The sequence below is a fragment of the Prionailurus bengalensis genome, chromosome A2, assembly GCF_016509475.1.
Source record: "Prionailurus bengalensis isolate Pbe53 chromosome A2, Fcat_Pben_1.1_paternal_pri, whole genome shotgun sequence".
NCBI lineage: Eukaryota > Metazoa > Chordata > Mammalia > Carnivora > Felidae > Prionailurus > Prionailurus bengalensis.
The window spans coordinates 22,208,962-22,233,947 of record NC_057348.1 but is presented as its reverse complement, the minus strand read 5'-3'; the positions used below and the strand labels follow the sequence as shown (position 1 = coordinate 22,233,947).

At 47.4% G+C, this 24,986-nt stretch overlaps 1 protein-coding gene across 7 annotated transcripts in view; it reads right to left on the bottom strand.

Moving 5' to 3' along the window:
- Positions 1–24,986, bottom strand: part of CACNA1D (calcium voltage-gated channel subunit alpha1 D) — a 304,424-nt gene that overhangs the window by 203,917 nt on the left and 75,521 nt on the right. The window lies entirely within an intron of this gene.

Here is a 24,986-nt window from a genome sequence, read left to right as displayed (position 1 = left end):
GGTGGGGGCAGGGAGACTGGGCTGAGAAGAAAGAAATTCCAGCTGCTTGGTATAGCCTTGGCACACGGCCCTTGTCCCACCTCAAGGGTGAAGGACAGACACCACCCCGGGCCCCACCCATCCCTCCCTCTCTCTTCCCTCACTAGCTCATGACTTCAACACCAACAGGATGGCCCTGGGACTTTTACAATCCTCAGAGAGAGGGGAACAAAGCCTTTGGGCAGAGCTACAAGCAGCCCCCTGTCATTGCTGCAACAGGTGCAGTGGCCAAGGGGTTTTACAGAAGCCTGCTTGATGGTTCTCTGGGTTTGAATTCACATCTCAGAACATCTCCCATTGAATTCTTGCATATGTTTGTGTCTTCCAAACTGTGTATAACTTTTAAAATCTGCACATCCACAATACCATTTTAAAATTTGAAAGAAAAAAGTTGATGTCCGTGAGAAGTATTTAAGGTTCTCTGGTTTCACCAGTAAAAGACAAGTTTTGTGGTGCCAAAAACAAACCAAGAAGAAACCACACTGGGCTTGGGGTATATTTCCTCCAAAGTGTTTATCACTTCTGTACGTGCTGGGAGAGAGCAAGCAGGAGGCATTAGAGTCACTTAATCCCACCTACACTATAGCCTTTTTGCTTTGGGCCTTCCCTGTAATTAGGAAGGTGCCCTTCGGCTAAAATGCAAGTAACTTCCCTCCTCCTATGCCTTTGTTAGTTCAATTTCCTCAAGCTCTTGAGAATCGAAGGTGACACTACATAAATTGTGTCTCTCTGCTCCTCAAAACCCTCGAATGGCTCCCCATCTAGTTGAGAATAAAATCCAAGGCCCTTTGGGAGCCTGTGCTGTCTAGTCTCCCCTTGCTGTGTCTCAGCCCCTTCCACTCTCCCCGGTTCAGCCTTTCCACTCTACCTGAAGGTACCTCCTCGTGATCCTCCCAAGACAGCACTTGCACACCCCTCTCCTCAGGGCCTTGGTACGTGCTGTCCCTTCTGTCTCAAATACTGTTTCCTGGATATCTGCAAGGATATCTGTAAAGTTTGCCTCCTCACCCCATTCAATCCCTGCTCACACATCACTTCATCACAGAAGCCTCTCCTGGCCACCAAAACCTGCAGTAGTATCCTTACCCCCTTCTTTCATCTCCCTGGCCAGAATGTAAGCACCATCTAAGGAGGGGTGGGGGTGGGGGTGTCTATCGTCTGTGTCTTCCCACCAGAACATAGCTCCACAAGAACGGGAGCCCTGCCTGTTTGGTTTGCTGTTCCTCCTCGGTGCCCAAATGAGCCCTGCCTGTCACACAGTAGGCATGCGCTCAGTCCTACTGAACTGCTGAATGAGAACAAGGACACCGTAGTGTAGAGAGGGATCACATGCTCCCGGAAAGGCAGGGAAAGAAAAGGCGGGGAGGACAAGGTCCTGTCACCCGGTTTTGCCAAAAGTTGATGACAAAATATGCTGAGCGACAAGGGATTTAACCAGCATCCCAGGGTACACCTGATATGCAGATACCACACATGAACACCAGCACTAGGTCAGCCGGTTACTGCCTTCAGTCAGTGAGCTTTGCCTGAATGCCTGAGAAGAGTGGAGTTCTTTCTATGCTTAGTGCAGTTCCCAGGAAAGAGGAAACATCACTCCTGCCTTCGGTAGTTTCTAAGTTGAGAATTAGAAAGTGACAAGCTCAACGGTCAGCAGACACACACTCAGGGTTTGTGAAGTTGGTAATAAAGGGGATGGTAGGACACGATGTTGGGTTCAAGGAAAGACCTAGAGAGAGTATCCCAGGTGGACAGAATGAGAGGAGGAAATGCACGAAGAGGAACTTGTTCCGTGTGTGGGAGAGGGAGGCAAGCGTCGAGAGCGAGGTGCCACCCGGAGTGGTGGGGGCTAGGGACGTGGGAAATGAGCTGTTTACACTGTGGGCTCAAGAGCCAGCATCCAGTGCCTTCTCCAGGTGCTGGTCTCTACCTACAAATGTTTATTGAGGCCTATGTGTAAGAGAAGCACGTGGAGCACGAGGCAGTAGAGCCTTACATCCCCCACCATGGCAAAGAACAGCTCACAAAGCCAGCACTTCCTGGATGCTCACCTGCACCCTGACACCCTCTATGTGCCCCACACCTGAATCAGTGCATTTTAATCCTCTCACTACCAGGGGGTGGGTACTGTTATTTCCCACATGCGGAAATTCAGGCTCCAGGCAGGTACCTGACCCAAGGCCCTCTAGCTAGAAGTGGTGAAGTCAGGATTTAGCTCAAGCACTTTGGTCCAGAGCCTACACCCCTCACTAATAACCTACCACACCTCCAGACAATAGGGATTATCGCTGAAGACCACAGGGATTTGAGAAACCAAAAATCAGGACTCTCATGCTGCCAAGAGATTTGAGCTGCTTCGGAGTCACAGAGATAGTCTGAGAGATGGCATTCAGATGCCACAGTAATAGGATTTCTGGGATCTTTCATGGGCATGAAGGAACAAAGATCTGAAGTTAGGACTGTTCTGGGAAGCCTGGGCCAGGTCTTGAACACACAAACAAGTGATGACCCTGAGTGCAGAACAGCCCAGCACAGTGTGCTGAGTGAGCACCTGGTAGGAGAGAACCTATCTCAGCCAGGCAGCCAGAGAAGGCCCCCTGTGATGCAAATGAAGAGTTGGGACCAGAAGAAGTGGATGAAGACAGGGAAGAACAACTCGGGGAGCTGGAACAGTGTGTGAGGATGCTCTGAAGTGGGAAGGAGGTCAACTCAGGCTAGTGTGGCCCAGCAATCATGAACAAGGGGGCGGTGGTCAGGCAGCCAAAGCCAGAAGAGCTGGCTGGATTCATCCAGGGCTGGGAACTTCCCAGGAAGGGACAAACGGGAAGGGCATTTAGGACAATGATTTGAAATGTCTGTATCTGAGCCAAGGAAGAAAGCAAAGTTCTGCAAAGATTAGGGAGGATGGAGAACAGGTCCCAGGGCACTGCTGGGCAGGCAAGCTGGGAGGAGGGGCAAGGTAGGTGCCGAGGGAGAGGCTTAGGGGCTGGAACTTACCTGTGACTACAGACCCAAGGTACAGGGGGGTGGGGGAGGGGGCGACCAACTAAGGGGAGAAGAAGAAGGTCCCTGGAAATGAGAGACCAGAGTGGGCTGAATGGGCATCCATATCATTTAGTCCAGACAGACAGAAAGGAAAATGAGAAGCCAGCTGCCAGGGTCATCAGTGAACCAGGGGACTCTCTGGACAGTGGGCAGGTCAAAATGACTGTGAGTCAGGGGAAGGGCACTTGACTCAAGTGACCCAGTAAGGATGAGACCGACCTTGACCCACACACACATCTGTCCTGCCTCCACTGCCCTGCTCTGTCTCTGCCACCTCACAGCTGTGCTGCAGCCAAAATGCTGCAGGAACAGTACGCATTTAGGACAACTTCATCTCACAGAACACACACACTCAATTTGTCCCCCCAGGTGAAAGGCACATGCAACCAAGCCAGCTCCTCCCACAGCACCTGTAAATGCCCATGTTTGTTGACACTGAGAAAGGCGCACGGATGGTCTTTCCCCAACTCCCACCCATCGTCCCTAAAGTATCATCCCTCCTTCGGTAATCTTTTTGCTTCTAAATTATGCTAATGAGGACAGAGCCTCATAAACGACATTAATAATGAAATACAAGACATGGAGTTCATTTGATAAAATATTCATTAAAGGTGTAATTAAATTGAAAAAAAAAAGACACTGATTTCGGCGTGAGGGAAAACCCTACAGATCTGTAGAACTGAAGAATCACACATCTGTCACCATTCAGAAGCTTCGGTAATTCTAGCAGTGACACCATGCAAAATGGAAATGTACATGAAGTGGCTGAGAAATGAAAGATGCTCTCCAAAAATTGTGAACACGACAAAATATTAATCAAGATCTTTTCTGTCATTCTCTACTAGAAGAGATATTCCCACACCAACAAAGGATATCAGAATTTGTTTTAGTTTTTTATATATAGTATGTACATCTAACTGTATCTAGTTACTCAAGTCATAAGTAACATAAAATTTCCAATTTTACGAATGATTTCTCAGGAGCATTAAATAACTTTACAGTCAGAAGAAATCTGGTTAAGAATTCAAACCTCAAAAACTAAATGGTAAAAAAAAAAAAAAAAATGCTGGCCAGGCATGTGGCTCTGGTCCTCACATGGGCCTTTTCCTGTTTGTGGGTAAACTGGGGCTCCAGGGGCTGACCTCTGTGTGCCCTCTGGGCGAGAGTTCTCTGACTGCCAAAGAGACAGTGGAACAGGGCTGTTAGTCATCTCCGCGAATTCAAGTTCTTGTCACAACCTCGGTGAAGCCCTTTCTCTGTGCAGAAGGAGCATCTCCCTCCTCTAAACCACCCCCCACCTCATACAGAACTCAAATAAAGCAGAGCTCATCCTTGGCTGCAATTATCGGTGTAACATCTACCCAGCTATTAGGCTACCAGCCCCAGGCTGTAAGCAGGGCGAGGTCTGAGTCATGTTTACGTTCCCAACAGACGGTGCACGGTGCACACCCAGCACTGATGAATGAGTCAGTGAATGAGTGCTTCTTCCTCTAGTCTTCAGAGTGGCCCCCAGAGGGGGTCCCTTGGAAACAGGGAGGGCAACATTTTGGGAGTTGTTAAAGGACAGGCCATGAAGCTCTTGCCCCAGCAAGTCCGGAGTTCTTGTTGACACCCACAATAGAGTGCCTCGATAACAAGAGTCATAAAAATGTGTATACTCTGTTGCTGAAGAAGGCAGCCTCTTGGTACTTACCCAAAGAATCCACAATTTGCAAACACTATGAAGGTCTTTCAGAATTATTTAATTGTGTAGTACACCACAGGACCTACTGATTTAAAATTGGTGGAATACACACAGCCATGAAAAAGTGTCACCAGAAACCATGTACCAGCCTTCCCTTCAACCACCCGTAAGTTATGAAATTAACAACACTCAGAATACCAAGTTCATTCATTGGTTCCACTTGCCTACTGGATTTTCTTTTGGCGTTAGAGGGCCTTTACTGGGACCTGAGGAGCAGCCTTTATTAAACTGACTCCAGACGTGGTAACAATGCCCTTAAAGCTCTGGATCCTAGCCCAGGCCCTAAGTGAAACATCCTCTCAACAAGTGTGGTAAAGATGAGAAGACACAGCATTTGGTGGCCTAATCCATTTCAACTACTTACTTTGTGTTAGTGGATCCAAAATTCACACTACCAGTCTAGTTTTCTCTTCCAAGCCCCAGCCAACTTGTCTAAGTTCCTATGGGTGTCTCCTCTTGGATATTTTCAGGCATCTCAAACTCAGCATGGCCCAGACAGAGTCCACGATCCCTACCTCTTGATTCCCCAAGCTGACCTTTTCCCAGGGTTCCCGAACCCAGAAAACAGCCCTACCCATATCCAAGCCAAAATCCTCAGAATACGTCTTTACTTCTCCTCCTTTAAAGAAGTCTTTACTTCGGCCACAAACAGTTTGAAACTCTGTTCAGTCCACTCCCCAGTCGTTCCTCAATTGTCCACCCGTAATATGCCCACCACAGTCCATATAACCTTATTTCTCCCTGAGCAATTCCAGCAGCTGCATGACCAGACTGCCCAGTGCATTCTTGCCCCACCATCAACACATATCCCCCTGGTCACCAGGTCAGTCTTTCTGTGACACATGGCACTCCTCTGCTTAAAACCCTTCAGTAGCTCCTCACAGTCCTCAGGACCAAATCAAAGCTCTTGGCCTGGCTTGTAAAGCCCCCCATGATGTGATCCTATAGTCCTCAACCCCTTGCTCCTGTTTGCCCAGCCACGTGAAGCTCTAGCTGCTTCCCTGAACATGCAATGCCCTGAACAGTCTTCCTACCTCTTCATCTAACGAAAGTCAACTCACCATCCAAGTCTCGTTTACCCACTGCTATCTCAGGAAAGCTCACCCTGACTCCCTAGACCAGTGTAGGTCCCTCAACATATTCCCCTTATACCTGTCTTAATACTTGTCTCTGTATTTGTTTACTGTCTTTCCCAAGTACATTATTAGCTTCGTGAAGTTAAAGACAACGCCCGTCTTATTCTGAACTAAAGGATCTGGGTTCAGGTGTTCAGTTCAGGTGTTCACTAAACTGGCCAGTAACTTTGGGCAAGTTCCTGATCCAGATCTTAATTCTCTCATCTGTAAGATGGAAACATTTAAATATCCGCTTATCTAATCCAAATGGTTTCCAGAAATGACAAGTAAGACAACAGAAGTAAAGACGGTCTAAAATTTTTAAGCTCTTTACAAAAACATGAAGGGTTTATTACTGTTGCTTTTTATAATACTAATAGTCTCTGGTCCTTGTGAATATTTTTTGTTGAGTACAATGACTGGAAAAAAAAAAACTTAAGTGGATTAAGTTTGCTTTGGTATTTTTTTATGACACCCATTCTTAAAACTGGAGACACTGTAGCATGTCACATAAATTGAGTGAGGAATCGTCTCTGAGGCAATCAAGAAAAGCAAAGTAGTGGAAAAGGAGGCTACTGATAAAACCACAGGGTATGACCCTTGGGACGAGGAGCCATCTTGTCCTCCAAGGGTGAAGAAAACTCAGAACAGAGGCCAGGAAAAAGTCAGTGGGAAAACCCTCCTCTCTCTTTCCTCCGCATGAATTCCTCTGGCTAATGCACTGGCCACAGCGTTGTTCCTGTTCTGCCAGGAACTGAGACCTTTCCCTCATCTCACCAAGGGGTTCACCATGTGACAAGGTAGCTCAGGGGAGTTCACTTTCCAAAGTTTTCCGGAAGAGTGAGCTTTCTGGCCTATTACACACAGATCCTACATGCAGTCTGGGGGTTCCTTTGTTCCCAAACCACAGCTGGAACTACTTAAACCAAATGAGAAAGAGAACAAAGGATCTGGAAAGAAGAGGAAGCTCTCAGAGGCGGGGCTTCTGGGTCAGCGCGGGGCCTCTGGGTCAGCGCGAGGACAGGTCTCAGTGACTTTGAATGTTCTCACCTAGGCTCTCCGACCACCTGCCTGTGTAAGCTTGTTTCCTCTTCTGTGGAGCAAGGAGAATATGGCCTGCCAGGCTTCCCTCCCCAGGCAGCTGTCAAGGTCACACAGGAAAGTATAGACGCCCTCTGTGGAAGGTGCCACCCTGCAGGCTAGCCTAGACATCTGCCGTCCTCGCCTGGGCGGCCCTCCCCTAGGTGGGGACCTGCTCGAGCAGGCTAAGGCTCAGCCCCCAGACCCACGGGAAACAGAGTTCCCCCAGACAAGGTCTTCGCATGCTCTCCTCCTCGAATCAGGTGTTCAGTTCATGTGACACCAATAAAAGCACATTCAAAGGTAGAATCACAAAGCAGGCTTTGATAATGCTGTGATGAAAATAGGTCAACCTGCTTTAAGATTCAAACCTGGCCTTATCCCGGAGTCTGATTTTTTTTTTTAAGTCAAATCCTTTTTTTTTTTTTTTTTTTTAAGACAATGACAACTCTTCTGGCATTAGGACCGTAAGTGGGCCAGCCACATCTGCTAAGAAGCAAATCTATGCTCCACACTGTTGATGCATGCCCCAGCCTGACTCCCAGAACCCTGGCTCCCCAAGTGCAAATCCGCCTCAGACGGCAGACGACTGGCTCGGGAGGGACGCCACCCCAAAGGCTCTCTGGGCAGGCAGAAAGCCATGCTCGGCATTGTCAGCCCTGTGTGTCACCTTCCCGGCTCTGTTAATTAAGCTTTGTGGATGAGGCAAGCATGTCAGCAGCAGCCTAGGTGTGAAGAGACAAAGGCGCGTGAAGATGACAATTCTGACCCACATTAAAAATGAATTAGGCAGCTTAAATTGACACATCCCCTTCTTTTTCTTCTGTGTTTTTTCTTCTGTGTTGTGTTTTTTTTTTTTTTTTTTTAAGAAGCAGAAGCATAAAGAAAAGGCATGAATGAAGCTTTTCATTCTTCAGGAGAGCCTCGAGCACAAATACACCTTGGGGATCTTTGCCTATTAAGACATTATATTTTTTCCCCAAGTCCCTCCCACCACACTGGATTTCCAAATCAGAACGAAGAGCTTCTCATGGAGACATCCATGCAGCCTGGCAAGCAGGTAGGCAGGCAGGCTTTGTAGACATTATGTTCACCCTTTCATTAAGCAAATACAACAGGACTACAGTTCCAGCAATCCACTGACCAACAAACCTTCCCCTCTGCCAAGAATATCTAAGAAGAGATCGTCTTTGACCTTCAAGGAGTTTACAGTTAAGCTGGGGAACAAAACCCACGGTGCAATTTGAACAATGAGAAGGCAATCAGAGATGAGCTCCCTGACAGCTGGGGCTAAGCCTTCTTTCTTTCTGCATTCCTGTCCGAGGGCCTGTCCGAGGGTGGCAGACAGATGGAAGAACAGGCAGATGATGGACACAACAAAAGTACTATAAATGCAATCAGATGTTACAGATGGAAACATTCTTTAGTGGTAAAGATTCTGCAGGTTTTGGATAAGAGAAAGAAAATACGAGCATCTGTGAAGAAGCAGGACCATCAATCCAACCACCTCCCCATCCCACCCCAGCACGCATCCCAAAATTTCTTAGAACCTTAGGTGCTACCTTGCATTATAAAAAGCTCCCTGAAGGCAGGATCAGTGTGGATCTGTTCGCAGTCTCCCTCTCAGCACGTGGTAGACAATCAGTGAGCTGCTGAATGGATGAGAATGGGGCAGAAAGGGGAGGGTGCATGGGAGGGGCAGCACGGGTTTCCAGATCCCTCTCGGATTGGGACTGGTCGGACTTGGCTTGTCACTCTGAAGCACTACACGCCACAGTCTCGGTCTTTCTAGGTGAAGCCAAGACCCTTCACGGTAGAAATCAAATGCTCTCCTTGTGCTTTCCTAAACAGGAAAAAGAGGACTCTGACAAACCATGAAGGAGGCCACTCTTCTGCTTCCATCGCCCCCACGGTGCTGTAACACAGTCTAAGCCAGATGGGCAAATGACCCTGCCAATCCCACTCCCTGGAGCTCCCCAATGGGCTACAACTTGCACACCTACTTAACAGAATGCCAAGGCAGCTGCCAGCGGCCCTACCATCCACCTGGCAGAGCTCCTGATTAGAAACCGTGCAGTCACCAAGCAGAAAGCCCCTGAGGAGAGTCCCAACTGGTGGTATGCAGCCATGGGATTCCTCACACTGCCAAAGACAAGCTTGGACTGGCGCTGGCACCAGCCATTCTCAAGTCAAGGAGGGGGAGATGAGGTTCCCAAGCATGGCCCTCACCCTGCAACAGGTGAGGAGGTACCTTTGGGTCTAGCCATACACCTGTGGATCATGGGGCTTAAGAGCCCTTCTGGGAGAAGAGAGCTCAAACTGCATTTGTCAAGTGCTGGGCAGACGGACCCAGCCCTTGGCTGACCAGCAGGATGTGCCAAGGCCTGTCCCTGAGCTGAGGAGGGAGGGACCAGACAGGGAGACTGGCACTGGAAATGTCTGCTCCCCACAGGGCCAGCCTCAGGATCCTACAGGTGGCCAACTGGCCTAAAAAGTCTACTCTATTGTAGGTCAGCACACATGTGCACTGGTATCCACATCAATGTTTTTTATTTCCTGAACAAATATCACAAATACATGTCCAAGGCCATGTTCCAGGCCAGGTAGCAGGGTGGGGGTAGACAGAAGAACAAGACCCAGACCTGCTTGTCGGGATGCAGTCTAAAGAGATGGGTAGACCGTGCATGAGATGGGTGAAGGCATGCGAACTTTCCCCAATTGACTTTACAGGATTTGAGTGTTTAATTTGTCAACATCCATTCATACACCAACCTTCCTCCTAGACCATAAGGTGCATGTCCTTTCAAGGATAACAGAGACCTCTAACAACTGGAGGGGTAAAAAGTACAGATACAAAATTATGCATGTAATTTCAGTCAGTTCCCAGATGCTGACACCCACTGGAAGGCTCCTTAGGAGTCCACGGACCCCCCGGGGCAAGAGCTCTGTCCCAAAGGAAAGCTAGTTGCACTAACTTGCCAGGGTATTTGCACCAACAGCATTGGAACAGGAACAGAGTGAGAGACCAGGCATCCCCAAGCCACAGACTGCAAAGGGAAGGACTCAACTTGCTTCTACTGAGTACCAGAGCCTAGGATTTCTGGAGTTCCCTCTTGGCTCCCCCCAGCTGGGGACTCAACCCTGATACTACCCACCTCATACTCTTTTCTCTGGCTGGAATTCTTCCCCTGCAGCCTCCAAGTGCTCAAGCCCTGACCATCCTTTCCAAGTCAAGCTCAAATGTCCCTTCTTTAAAAGCCTTGCCTGCCTCGGACACCTAGGTGACTCAGTTGGTTAAGCATCCAACTCTTGATTTCAGTTCAGGTCGTGATCTCGGTCCTTAAGTCTGAGCCCCACAGCCGGCTCTGTGCCGACAGCACAGAGCCTACCTGGGATGCCTTCTCTCTCTTTCGCTCTCTGCCCCTTCCCTGCTTGCGCTCTCTCTCAAAAATAAACTTAAAAAAATAAAAATGAAAAAGTAAAAGCCTTGCCTGCCCATATCCCTACCTCTGGTAAACATGAGGAAGGTCTCCTGCCACTGAGGACCCAGAGCACTTTCTCTACCCTTCTCTTGGCTCCCTGGCTACTTCATAAATTGAACTATAATTTTCCCGTATGCATGTCCCCTCTCTTTTCAGACTCAGATCCTGAAAGCTAGGGGGCTCCCAGATGCAGAATCTTCCACAGCCTGCCCTCACTGGGGACCTCAAACATGAAAGGTTTGCTGGTGAATGAAAGATGGCTCAGTCATACAGCTCCAGAAAGGGAGGGGACAGAATCGCATGCCTGTGAGAGAATGAGGGAAGGGATGCCTATAGAAAGCAGGACCCTTCCCACTGGGCTTGAGAGACAAGACAAGGCAAGAAAAATGTTAGGATATTTAAGGGAAAAGCACAGGAGAACGTATTCCCACCAAGACTCACATGTTAAGTCAAGCATGGGGAGTCTGCACACAACACAGACAGTAATAACCAAGAGGGAGCTCCAGATGTTGACCGACACACAAGTCAGCATAATGTTGTGAGAACAGTCAGAAGGCTCTACTGGAGACAGCTGCTCTGAGACACCCAGAGCTACCCTGAGACAGAGTAGGACCCACAAACCTGGAGACGCAGGCGAAACTAGCCAAGCACTGACTTCTATGCCCAATAGACTTCCTGGCATCTGCACTTCAACTCATTAGCAGGGAGTGGAGGTGAGCAGGTCAGAATCATTAGCAGGGAGTGGGGGTGAGCGGGCCAGAATCATTAGCAGGGAGTGGAGGTGAGCGGGCCAGAATCATTAGCAGGGAGTGGAGGTGAGCGGGCCAGAAGAAAGCAGGCAAGGTCTGGAGGCTCAGCTCTGCTACCGTCCAGCCCTGGGGCCCTGGGCCTGTTTTTCTTCCTGAGCCTTAGTTTCTCCCTGTATTTAAAATGAGGATGTTCGATTATAGCAAGGAATCTTCCCAGCCCTGAAGTTTTAGAAGTCCATTAAGTATTTAGCAAGTTCCGACTCTGTCTTGCACCAGACTGGGCCCTGAGCAAGTTACTGAAGAAATGGTAAGACAAGGCTCTTCCTTTTCTTGCTATTGGCAGCTGCTATGGACTGACTGTTTGTGTCCTCCAGAAATTCCAATGTTGAAGCCCTGATACCCACTGCGATAGTATTTACAGATGGGCCTTTGGGAGGTGATTAGGTCATGAGGGTGAGGCTCTTGTGAATGGGGTTAGTGCCCTTACAAGAAAATACGAAGAGATGATCTCAATCTCAATCTGTCTCTCTCTCTCTCTCTCGTTCTCTCTCTCTCTCCCCCTCCCTCTCCCCCTCCCCCACCAGATGAAACACATCAAGAAGGCATCTGCCTACACAGCAGGATGCAGGCTCTCACCAGACACCCAATCTGCTGGCATCTTGATCTCGAACTTCGCAGCCTCCAGAACTAGGAGAAATAAATGTTGTTTAAGCCACCCTGGCTCTGATATATGTCCTATCAGCCTGAACTAAGACAGCATTTACTTCAGAAAACAAGGTGATACAAAGATAACTGTTAGATCTGTTAGATGACTGGAATCATGTCGTGTGTGTGTATGATGTGTGTGTATACCTGCCGAGGAAAGGCTCTGAAATATTCCACAAGGTTAATAGTGATTATCTTTGGCCTACTTCTTTAGGGTAATTATTGTTTTGATATTTCTGCTTTTCTATGATTTCCAAATTTTCTACACTGATAGCATATCTCACTTATTTATCTATTTATTGACATAACATAAAGCCACCAGTTCTCAGAAAGGCCTGAGAAGCAGGTGCAACCACATCAGCCACACATCCACTATAACTGGATTCCATCGTGTTTTGGTGACAAGTTCCCCATGGCTACCAGACTTAACTTTTTCACAAGTTGGAGAAAGCCATTGTGGATGACCAGGGCAACCATTAGTTCTTCTGAACTGCAAAATAGCCCCGAGATAAGCAGAGCAGCAACTGGTAGCTGAACCCCATTTTACAGAGCAGGGTACCAGCCTACTTAAGCAAGGTCTCCAGACTAGGCAGCCCGGAGTCCAGACATTCTAACTCCCAGTCAGGGCATTTTCCTTTGCCTACTGCCACTTATTTCATTCCCTCAACAAATACCAAATGACCACTATGTGCCAATCACTGTGTTGAGTGCTGCAGGGAGGGGACAGGGGTGGGGAGGTCTTCAGGTCTCAAGGAACTTGGAGACATTGGCACATGACTCTTAGAGATGAATTTCTAATATGTAAGAAAAACAGGCATATCTATTTATTTACCGATTCACTCAAATATTTATTAAGTATCTGCTATGTGTCAAGCCTTGCGCTAGGCACTGGGGAATAAATGCTGAGCAAAATAGAAACGTCCTCTGCCTTCACAGCTCTTGGTGCCAAAAAGAGCCAAGTGAGGCTCCAAGGATGCTTTAGCACAAAGCTGTCCCTGCACCTAGAATTCAAAATTCACACTCTACAGATGGTGAATGTCCCTTTCTTCAGACAAGGAAAATAGGATTAATTCAACAGCACATTTATTGATTCAGCCAACCACCAGTGCCTACTGTGCAGAGAGCAAGGAGCTCCGAGGAGCTGACCAAGTGTCTACAAGCACTTTCTCTATTCACTGTTCCAGGAGATGCTCCTAATAACTAACAAGGGCTGAGCCCTGATGGAGCAACACTCACCATCAGTGCAACAGGAGTATCCGAATGAAATCAAATACATCACAATCATTGCAAAAGGGAAAAGCAAGGGAACACTTTGTTTTCACCTCGACAACTTCATGGGGGCTCCCTCAAGACATCAGGTGTTCTTCCACAATCCCCTTAAAAAAGAGCAGCAGACATAATCTCCAGTTTTAGAGAATGACACATCTGGATGGCCCCAAATTACTCCTTCTGTAGAAAAGATGCACAAGTCAGAGAAAGCCATTGGGGATGGCCAGGTGTAGTGCAACACCACGAGGGCAGGAAGAGATGTAGGGTGGGGTGGGGGGAGGGTCTTTGTACTCGCTGGAGCCCATTTTTGATAAAAACATAGACGGCAAGCCCACCTGTCCACACGACCGCAGTGATGCCCCTCCATCTTTTCACAAGTCTCTCCTGGGTGCCTCTGGCCCTGAGCTGCCTCCTCGATTCCAAGACGCCCTAGCACAGCATCTGGGGCCTGGACGGCAATGCCTTGACCTCATGTCCTTGCAACAGAAGTGCCTTGTCCGTGTCTGCACCAGACAGGAAGCGGTCCGGAGCCAAAAGACCAGACCCAATAGGTCAAAACCACATGCCCTTCCCACCCGGATTCTCAAAGCCCTGGATGCTGTCACCCTAAGTTCAGGGCAACCTTGGTTTCCCTGAAGGGTGTCTTTTAAAGATCACTAGGTAAATACACAGTTGTGTTTTTTTTTTATTTCTGTGCTAAGTTAACCAGAGGAAATAAATTCCTCCATGAATCTTTGCAGGAGACAAAATAACCACTTCCGAAACCTCAGAAAGGATGTCATTTCCCAAATAAGGTTTTTCGGTTTGGATGTCATGTATCAGGCATCCTTAACTGGGGTGCCCTATAATAACAAGGTCTTTTAAGTAAAAGAAACCAAAAAAGGAAACTACTTAGGAAGATGCTTCAAAATTAAATAAGGAAAGAGAAATGTGATTATGATTAACTGAAGTTCAAGTTGTGATTTACTGTTTTTAACATGATTGCTTGGTCCATCTGTTGGATTCCAGAATGCCTCAGAATGTCTTTTCTGGTTATTTTACATTCATTGAAGGAGGCTGCCAATGTCAGCTTTCGCTTACTGTCGAGAGTAAAAATATTAGGACAGTCTTCTAAATTTTGGTTTGGAAAACCAGCCTTATCCACCAAAAGTCCCCTGGCTCAGAGGGTAGCGCTGAGCACAAGAAGACCCCAAGTCCAGAGCTGAGGCTAACTCTGGCTCCTCCCTCCCCCTGCCTTCACATTCAGTCTGCTTCTCAGGCCTGGCGACAGGTGTCAGATGCGCCCTTTCCCTCTCCATCCTCCCTTTACCTGCCCTCACCTGGGCCATTAATATCCCTTTCTCAAAGCTATGCAAACAGCTTCCCAATTACTACTTCTCCTCTGCTCTGGCTCTCCCTCACTCCAGCTGGACGTGTCCTAAAGCACAGCTCAGACTGCTATCACATCACCCCCTGTAGGCTATGTAATTTGCAGAGCCTAGTGCAAAAATGAAAATGCATGGCTCTTTGTTTGAAAAGCACTAAGGATTTCAAGACTACAGCAGAACATCAGCGAAGCGTGGGGCCTGATGCAGCTGCGTAGGTCACATGCCCCTGAAACCTACCCTGGAGAGCTAGTGTCTCAAGAATCACGACCAAACTTGTGAATCGGGCATTCAGGGCCCTCTACTGCCTGGCTCCACCTTATCTCCTCCTGGTGAACCTCCAGCTCCAGAAACACAGAGCTGGTAATTTCATGGAGTCATCTTTCACCATCCCACCTCTATGCCTTTGAGTATGCTCTTCCCCATCAGGAATGAGAGTGGACAATCCCCTCCCCCATGCCCTTGCCAGACCCCATACAGACTTCTACCTGGGCATCTGTGACTCTTTGTGATATTCTCCCACTACTAGAGCAAAGATCGATGATTGGTCTTTGAATGCCCAGTGCCAAGCACAGAGCCTGGTGTAAAGTGAGCCCCAAGAATGAATGGGTTATCTCCCTCTCCCTTACCTCTCCTTCTGGGCCACCCCCTCTTGCTCCTTACAGCCCATGCCTACAAAGCCACACCCCACGTTCAAGGCTTGGCTCAGACACCATTGCCCCATCAGCTCTCCTGTGTTCTTCCGGCTAGATGGGGTCCTGCTCCATTCTGTGCTCCTCAGGGCTTCCTCTCCTCCCTAACAGCCTCACCTGTATTCTACCTTCTACCACATGCTATCTGAACAGTTGACCGACTGCCCATATCGGCTGGGCTGCAGACACCCCAAGAAAGGGACTTTGTCTTGTTCTTTTCCATCCTCTCAGAACTTCTAAGTGTCTGAGATTACTATGGCAGATTCTCCATGAGTAATTTTTTACTGAATAACAAAAACAGATTAAATAACATTTCCCTCTGCCATGCCCCCATCTTCAAAATAGATCTCCTCAAAACATTTCAAGGTTCAGCATAAGTAAAATTCAAGGTTTATAAAGCTCGTAAAGATAGGAGCACCTTACTATGTTTAAAAATGTGCTTTAGAACCAATAGAAAGCAGCTGCATTTCCTCAGAAGTAAAAGGAAGAACAGGGGAGAAGGGTTGCATCCATGGGGGATTCGGTCTCCTGGGCACTGCACAAGCTTCTGTGTCTGCATTGCCTCAGACCTCCCGCCACTGGGATAGCCACTGCTGTGGCCGCCCACTCCCCCCACTCCCACCCCAACTCTCCTGGTGGGAACCTCCTTCTCTATGGGGAACCTCTTCCTCCCGTGGTTTGGGGACCAGGGGCTCCATCCTCTGGCCAGTGCAAGGCCAGGAAACTCTGTGCCCCTGGCCACGGTGAAAAGGACAGGAACAGACGGTGCTCCAAGCCAAGAACTCAGAGACCACCAGGGAATTTCTCTAATTTTTCTAGTAGAAGAAAAAATGCCCTTTTGGCTGTGTTGCCAGGTTGTTAAGATATGAATTGGAGGCTACTAATGGCCATCTTGCCATCACAGGAGAAGAGAAAGCCAAGCAGAGACTAACACTGCTGAGAGATAAAGAAACAGCCCCTCACCGGCACCATCCACCAGAGCTGGGATCCAGCTGCACGCCTGGCTTTCTGGCTACATGAGCTTGCAACCCCTCCATTCTGCATACTTTGAACTGGGTTTCTGTCACTTGCAACTGAGGCAGTCTCAATGGAGTCCGAGTCCACAAGAAGGTACGCATCAATCCCATCTTACAGAGGCAGAGGCTGAGCCTCAGGTCTGGTAAAGCACACAGGCCGCACAGCCAGGAAATGGTGGGCCCTCTGATGTCTGTGTCCCACCAGAGACCGGGGTTACCAAGTAGAGGCCGTGCAGCTCTGAGAGCCCCACGGCAAGAGGAAGCAGAGGAACTGGCCGTAAGAACTACACTGGCCACATGAGTTGAAGTAACGTGCCCTGAAAAAGATCCCACACACACAGGCAAACAGTGCGTCTGTCAGTTCTACTGACTGAATCACATGAAGAAGCGTGAACACTGAATGGAAGACAGACTTTCCTCCTTCACTGGTGACACAAGTACATTCCCATTGGCTTGTGCTCGGACTGGCTGCCATGTTCCACCAGATGGTACAGGCCAAAAATAAAAACTGCTGTGAACGCAATTTAGGCAAATCCAAGAATAATAGGAGTAATGGCTCCATGATAGGTTATTAATGGAAGTTCTCCATATTTGAACCACACAGCCAGGCTGTTAAAGTGATGGCAAGAAGGGGCACCAAGCCCTCCCACTGGAACAACCCTCCCCCCCTCCCCATAATCCCACTCTTGGCATCAGAGTGCTGGACGGGGAAAACCATTAGTCTGATGGAGAATGGAGATCCTTACATTCTTATAGGAAATCATTACAGAAAGCAAGGATTCTCTGAGTACGATGTTGCCTTTAGTATTTCTGCACACTGAAGAGTTCACTAAGAATCATCACATCCACAGACCACGTTTTATTTGAATCCATTTAACATTTAAGAGAATACACTCACCGGAAAATCCTCATTGGTCACCATTTTAAGAAAGCAGAGGGACCTGCAGGTCAAAATTTAGGACCCTCTGGTCATTCTTACAGTGTAACAAGTGTCAGTGGCATCCAACTCCTTGGGCCACAATGATGGAAACAAAAAATAATATTTTCCATCTGAAAGACAGTAGCATATCTCTCCACTGGCATGTATCTGGCCCAAAACCAAGACATCCAGCAGAATAAAGGAAAGGTTCCATAAGGACCATCAATCAGCTTCATTATGTTTCAGTGGGTGTCAAGGAAGTTGCCCATGAGACACAAAAATGTCCTCTCAACTAAAACCTGACAGATAGCTTTAGAAAAACAACAAACTTTTTCATCCATTTAGCTATTTATACACTTAATTTTGAGAACAAGAAAAACATTGCCAGTTAAAGCATATTCTTCCCCTTTCCAGCAACATTTGAAGGTTCTCTTAAGGACTTCTGCTGATCAGGAGATAAAGGTGTGCACTCTGCTGTGGAGGTAAAGTAGTATCAATACCACAATTAAAAATCTAACACCAGGTCTTGTCACATGAGTGACTAGAAGTGCCTAGCACCCTTTAACACAAATGAAGAGAATGGACTGGTGATATTCATGGACATAACTAGTTAAAAATCTATCAAAGTAGGGGTGCCTGGGTAGCTCAGTTGGTTAAGCTTCCAACTTTGGCTCAGGTCATGATCTCACGGACTATGAGTTTGAGCCCCGCATCGGGCTCTGTGCTGACAGCTCAGAGCCTGAAGCCTGCTTTGGATTCTGTATCTCCCTCTCTCCGCCTCTCCCCTGCTCTCTCTCTCGCTCTCTCTCTCTCTCTCTCTCTCTCTCTCTCTCTCAAAAATAAAATAAAAATATTAAAAATTTTTTTTAAATCTATGAAAGTAGATTAAACCAATTGGTAGGCATCTTTCTCTCATGAAGTAACATGTAATAACCTAAAAGGACACCACTATATTTCTACCGGGTTGGGTAGTCCCATGAGCTTAGGTAACACTGAATGCCATCCGGTGCCAGCAAAATGATGACTGACCCTGGGCCCTGCAAGACTGTGGAAATTCAGGAATTCCCTGACAGGTACGAGTATGTCTAGTGAAGGCAGGAAACAGGTCAAACCACAAATGCTGAGAGCTTGAAAACAGAAATGAAGATAATCCAACTAGATCCATTTCCTGTCTGTCACTGACAAGACAAAACAGGAAGCTGACCCAAACCATAATCCTACCCCACATTCTGACTCTTCTGCCTCCTGCTCCCCCCTCTGCCACATTACAGACCTCATGCCTACACAGATACCTTTGTGAACTCTCCCCTGACCTCCACCTGCACCCCAATCCCACACAGCAAACTTCTCTCCTCAGAGCTTTCACAGCCTTCTCGTGCACGGAACAGGTTGGCATTTGTAACACCATCAAGTAGTCGGGTAGGGACAGCTGTACCTGCAGGATGGTGCTATAAGTTCCTTGGGGGCCTAGCCTATGCTCAGGTGCTCCCTGAGCTCCCCCAAGCCAACACAGCATCTGGCACATGGTAGGTGCAGTGGGGAATTCAACAGAGAAGACCCCACACCCTCAGATGTGCCTGCCCCATGTTTCTGTCTTAAGACCTGAGCGGGGACATGAAGAAACGACACCACTGCAACATCACTGAGAGATCTAGGGCAGGATGTGTAACAGAGAGGAACAGGAACCTGTCATGTGGATTTCAGCAGGAAGTGCTTAAAATGGCAAAGTGCACAAAAAATGTGGGTTCTATAGAATTCAACAAGGTTGTGGGAAGAAACTACTATGGGCTCGAAATAACCCCTCCCTTTCTATCCATCAGGGAGATTTTCATACTTGATGATTTTGACCCACACTTAACATTTTGTGTTCCCTGTAATCTGGTTTCCTTTAGAATTTAAAATCAACACTGCCTTGCCATCAGTGGAATAATCTCCTAACAGGTTAATGAGAACAGCACCAAGGGGGACAGGTAGGGTCACCCCATCGCGTGGGTCCAGTAAGAAAGGTTCAAAGGCAAATGAACATCTCTTTTCACACCATCCCACAAGCTCAAAACATTAGAGTCAAATCCTCAGATGCAGAAGAGAAGACACATGGGTATGCATGGTGGAGAGAGGGGACCCTTATCGTTTACAACCAAGACCACACAAAACATGTGCCACATCCTTGAGCATCTTTGCTGCAGCTGCCAGGCCATCTGAGAGGCCACTCAGATGCCTCTTCTCACCCTCCCTCCTCCTAGCACGATGCAGTGGGAAGAACACTGGGCCCCAAGTCAAGAGACCTTTATTGTAAACCTGCTATTCATTCATTCAGTTACTCACTTATTCTTGGATACGTTCAGTTCAGAAAATAAAGAGCAGATGGTGGGGATGGTTGCACAACAATGTGAACATATTTAATGCCACTGAACTGTACACTCAAAAATGGTTAAAATGGTACATGTTATGTATATTTCACCACAATAAAAAAGTGTGTCGAGTGCCCACTCTGTGCCATTCACTAAGCATACATTATTCATGCAAGTGTTCATTCATTCAACCAACATTCAAGATACTGGGCATACAGCACTGGAAGAAGAGAAAACAGAACAGAAAGAACAGAAACTCATGGGGTATTCGCTCCAGTGGGGGAGACACACACAAAAAGGAAGATAAATAAGAAAGATGTGCCATATGGTAGTTGGTGTTAAATACAAGGGAGAAAAATAAAGCAGAGAAAGGCAGTGTGAAGTGTTAGGGGGCAGGTGCAATTTTAGACATAGGGGCCAGAGAAGTCTTCACCAAACAGGTGACTGTGAGTTAAGATCTAAAGAAAACAAGAGTCAGCCATGCAGATAACGGAGTAAAAAACAAGCAAACAAAACAAAACAAAACTTTCTGGACAGACAGCCCAGCAAGTACAAAGGCCCTGGGGCATAAGCAAACCAGGTATGTTTGAGGAATGGCAAGGAGACAAGTGTGGCTGGCGTGGGATAAAGGAAAGACAGAGTAATAGGAGATGAGCTGGAGACAGAGAGGGATTTATATGGTGAGCAAAACAAACATAGGCCTTCCCTATTGGTCTAGGAAATAACCAAATTAACAAATAAACAATTATAGATATGCTATCAAGAAAAGAAACTGGGTACAATGATAGAGAAAACTATGGCAGGACTTTGTAGGTAGAAGAATTAGTGAAGGACAAAAGGAAGGGACATGTAAGGTAGGAACTAGTAGATACAAAGGAGTTTCCAGGTGGGAGGAACAGGTTTGAAAGCTCTGTGGCCCTCAGAGCTTATTATCTGAAAGACCCCCAAGTGATGCTGATGTGGCTGAAACATCACAGGCAAAGGAGGGAGGAGACAGGCATGTGGGAGGAAGGCAGAGATCACACAGAGACTCACAGACCCCGATGTGAAGCCCATGCTCAATTCACAGCAGAAGGGTCTATGAACGGGTGCCTGGGTAAAGGAGAATATGCTCAGGTTTGTTTTGAAAAGGCCACCTGGCCATTGTGTGCGGAAGGGAACGGAAATGCAGAAGATGATGGCAGTTTAGGTTAGGGAGGTGGTGGGAGAGACATGGAGAGGGTCAGAATAAACCCAGAGGCAGAGAGGACAAGACGGCTGGTGATGTGATCGTAGATCAGGGATGAGAAGGGTCCGAGAGACCCTCAGACTTGTGGGCTCAGCACCTGGGGCAAGAGGATCCCATCTGCTGGGACAGGGAAGGCTGAGAGCGGCCAGGCTGAGTGGAGGTGATCTGAATTCCACTGGATGTGTTGAGCTTGAGGTGCCTTTGAAACATTCAAGTCAAGGTTACTGATAGGTCAGGGGTCGCTATATAAATTTAGGTCTCGATAGCAAACAGATATGAAACACATCAGTCCACAGGCTGAGAAGTAGCTTTCTCATTTGTAAAGCCAGGGTGATGCCTGAGGCATTTCCAGGGAATTTTATTAGCCGCAGTCATCCAGGGTCATATGTTCCCCACCCCCCCACCCCCACCTATTATTTAGAGAGTGTTTATCAAGCAGACCCAGGACCAGCTATGATCCATACTGCCCAGTGAAAGCAAAACAGCTCGGAATTCACGATCATTGTCACACGGGTTATGCTCTCAGGTAAGCCTGTGCCATAAAGGCCATGGTCTTATAGAGAGAGACATTTAAATTGGGGAGGTCCTAAAAAGACAATATTGTTTTCTCATTTAGCGTTCGTGTTTAAGCTAAGCACACATCTGCAGTGTGGTTCCTCTGGAGACGTGTGGCTGTCCCCCTATGACAATCATAGCCCCTCTTTTTCCAGCCTCCCCACCTGCATCCTGGCCTCTTTGCCGACAGAGAGCCCCTCATGACTCACAGAGAAGCCTGTGTAAGAGTGTGGGCTCTTGGCCACACACCTCTAGTCAGTACAACCAACTATCCACAGTCATGATTTCCTAGTAAACAATCCAGAGCGCTGAGCAAGTGAATCAATTTATATACAACTCTATCCAGCAACCCCACTGCTCCCATCCCTGCCACAGGCATAAACTATGCGCTTGGATTTCAGCGGATGGGGAAAGTATCTGTGAAAGGTTCCACATGTTTGCTTCTGTCTAAAGCCTGAATCTCCTTTGCCTTCTTCCCCAGAATCATCCACCACATCCCCAGAGAGAAGCCCACAGCCAAAGGTGGCCCTCATGGATCCATCTCCAAAGCAAGAGCCAGACACACACAGGAAACTAATGGTTCAAACACTTTCCCACAGGGGTGCCTGGGTGGCTCAGTGGGTTAAGCGTCCGACTTCAGATCAGGTCATGATCTCATGGTTCATGAGTTTGAGCCCCATGCCGGGCTCTGTGCTGACAGCTCAGAGCCTGGAACCTGCTTCAGATTCTGTGTCCCCCCCTCTCTCTCTGCCCCTACCCCACTCACACTCTGCCTTTCTTTCTCAAAAATGAATAAACATTAAAAAACAAAACACTTTCCCACAATAAACTTGTTCCTAAATCTCCCCTCCCCTCCTCTCCCAGCTTGAGAGGCCCCATCTTGACCCAAAGTCCACAAAGTACCCAAAATCACAAGTGGCAAACGAGGCTATGACTTAGCGAATCATAAGCTGTGCTCACATGAAAAGCTGTGTGGAGATCACCAGACTTGCCCCAGTCCTCCAGGGGTGGCTGTGGACTGGCCTGAGCTGAGCACCACCCACTCGGCCCTGTCTGGGCCACCCCGGCAAACTGCAGCAGGAGAGGCAATTCAATGCCCAGCTCTAATCTTTTCCCAGGAAGCCATCTCTGATCACGGTTAGCCTTTGCTAATCACACCTTCTTTGAAATCACGGTCCTTAAATCTATCCTGTTCACTTGGTACCTACCACACATTGCTCAGTGACATGCACTGGACTGTATCTTGCACTGGATATTTTGTTCTCGAGTTACCATTTAACGGTGTGAGAGTCCGTGTGTGCACGTGTATACCCATGGAGGGGTATGTTGGCGTGCATGGCCTCAACTTCACTCAGCTCCCTTTGAACTGGAGTCGCCTGCAACCCTTCGTATCCAAATAGGTACAATCAATAAATAGTTATCCTGAAAGTGGCTACTGTTGACATTTAGGAATCAAAACCAAAGACCTCCTTTAAGATATTTTTAAGCCTATGTTAAGCTTGTTTTTAGGACCATCGCTTATACTTTCTATAGCTCACTGCTCAAGGACAATCAGTGTAGAAATTAATGTCTCTAAGTTCAAGACAATTAACCAAGTATTTATTGAGCATTCTCTGTACACTTGGAATTATGCTCAGTGTACATATAAAGGCATTTTAGGAAGAGCCTCCCCCACAAAATGAGTTCCTTTCTCATTAATTAGGAGATTCAATTCCTCCAGAACATTCCATTCCTAAGCACTCTGGTTAAGTAAATTTTACTGAAAGGCAGACCTTGAACTCTGTAGCAGAATAAATTCCTGAAAAAGACTCTGTAAGTTGAAGCAATGTAAATCAAGCCTAATTTTTACCACAGAAACAATGTTTTATTAAATAATTGTGTTTTTTGACCAAAGAGCAACTGCCAACATTTAAAAAGAAAAACAGAAAAACTTTTATTTCAAAAGTTTTAGAATTGCAAGTAACCCTAACTATCATCTATGCAGCTAAGGACAGTAACCATAATGGCTGTCACTAACCAAATTATGTCAGACGCATTCCATACAGTCAGCAATTCCCCCCAACTGTCTTATGAAACGAGTATCATTTCACTTCACAAATGAGAAAACTAATGCCTAGTGTTGCTATGTTTTGACGAAGGCTCTGCTATTTAGTGGCAGAACAAGAATTTAAACTCAGAAGTATCTGGCTGTAAAGTCAAAGATCTTTCCACTACTCTAAATGGCCTCCTTAAATCACTCATAAGGAATATACTTAACAGTGCATACTAAAATGTCTGAGTTCAGTTAAAGAGGGCTATATGGAAACAATGATATCATCGTGCCAGATGGATTTATTATGAATATTTCCAAGACCCAGACCCTCAATGTGGAGCTAGAGCCTCACTGGATGCAGGGAGAGTGGAGACTGTGCATGAGGATGATGGCTTATCACAGTCTGCACTGAATGTTGAGACCTAATAGTCTTAGGTGCTGTCACTACAGCAGTCGATCAAAAATCTTCCCTTGCAGAGAACCCATTCTAGTGGTGGGCACAGAGATGACAGCCACCAAGTTGGTGACAAGTGTTTTAGAGAAAACAAAGGGGATGGGACATGGCCCTTCAAGGGCAGGCAGGGGGACAAACTTGGAATGCAGAAGCCAGGCCTGAGCTGGAGGCATGCAGGACATCAGCTTCTGGATATTGCTGAAACCACAGACTATGTAAGATTCCTGAGGGAGGGTGGGCACCTGGGTGGCTTAGTCGGTTGAGCATCTGACTTGATTTCAGCTTGGATCATGATGCCAGGGTTGTGGGATCAAGCCCCCCATCAGGCTCTATGCTGAGTGTTGAGCCTGCTTAAGATTCTCTCCCTCTCTCTCTCTCTCTCTCTCTCTCTCTCTCTCTCTCTCTCTCTCTCTCTCCCCCTCTGCCCTGGAGGAAGGGTGTTACAGGTGGCAAATGAATTGAGCATGGTGAGGGCTGAAAACTGGCCCCTGGGTTTAGCAACAAAAACAGCAGTCGTGATGTTGAGGGGAACAGTGTGGACTGGTGGTAGCCAAAGTGTAGTCCAAAAAGGAACAGGAGAAGAGAAATACTCAACAGGGAATATGGAAAGTAATTTGAAAAGTTTACCTACAGAGGAAAAGAGGAAAATGGTGTAGCAGCAGAGGACTGAAAAGGGATCGGTAAAGGATTTGCACCTACATGGAGGGCAGATCGCATGTTTGTGCAGTGGTGGCAAAGGTCTCGCACGGAGGAATAAAGTGGCAAAGCAGGAGAGACGCAGTGCCGTGTACTTGAGCAGGCAAGGCTGGACATGATCCAGAGTGCGAGCGGCAGTCCTGGCCTTGGCCAGGGGCGTGGATGGTTCCTCCATAGCAACAGGGAAGCAGCAGCATCTGCGGACGATGCAGGTAGATGGCTGCAGGTACCAGACATTTCCTGATACCTTCAATTTTCTCAAGAAAATGGGTGGTAAGGCCTTCAGCACGGAGTGAGGAGGGGAAGGAAGTATGGGAGGTTTAAGGAGAGAGGAGAATATATGGAATTGGCATCAAGAAATGAGAGACAATGGACCAGATTAAACATACTATCAGTAGCAGTGGCATTAAGTTCTCACTTGGGGTCAGTGGTCCTTTTAAAGACCACCATGCAC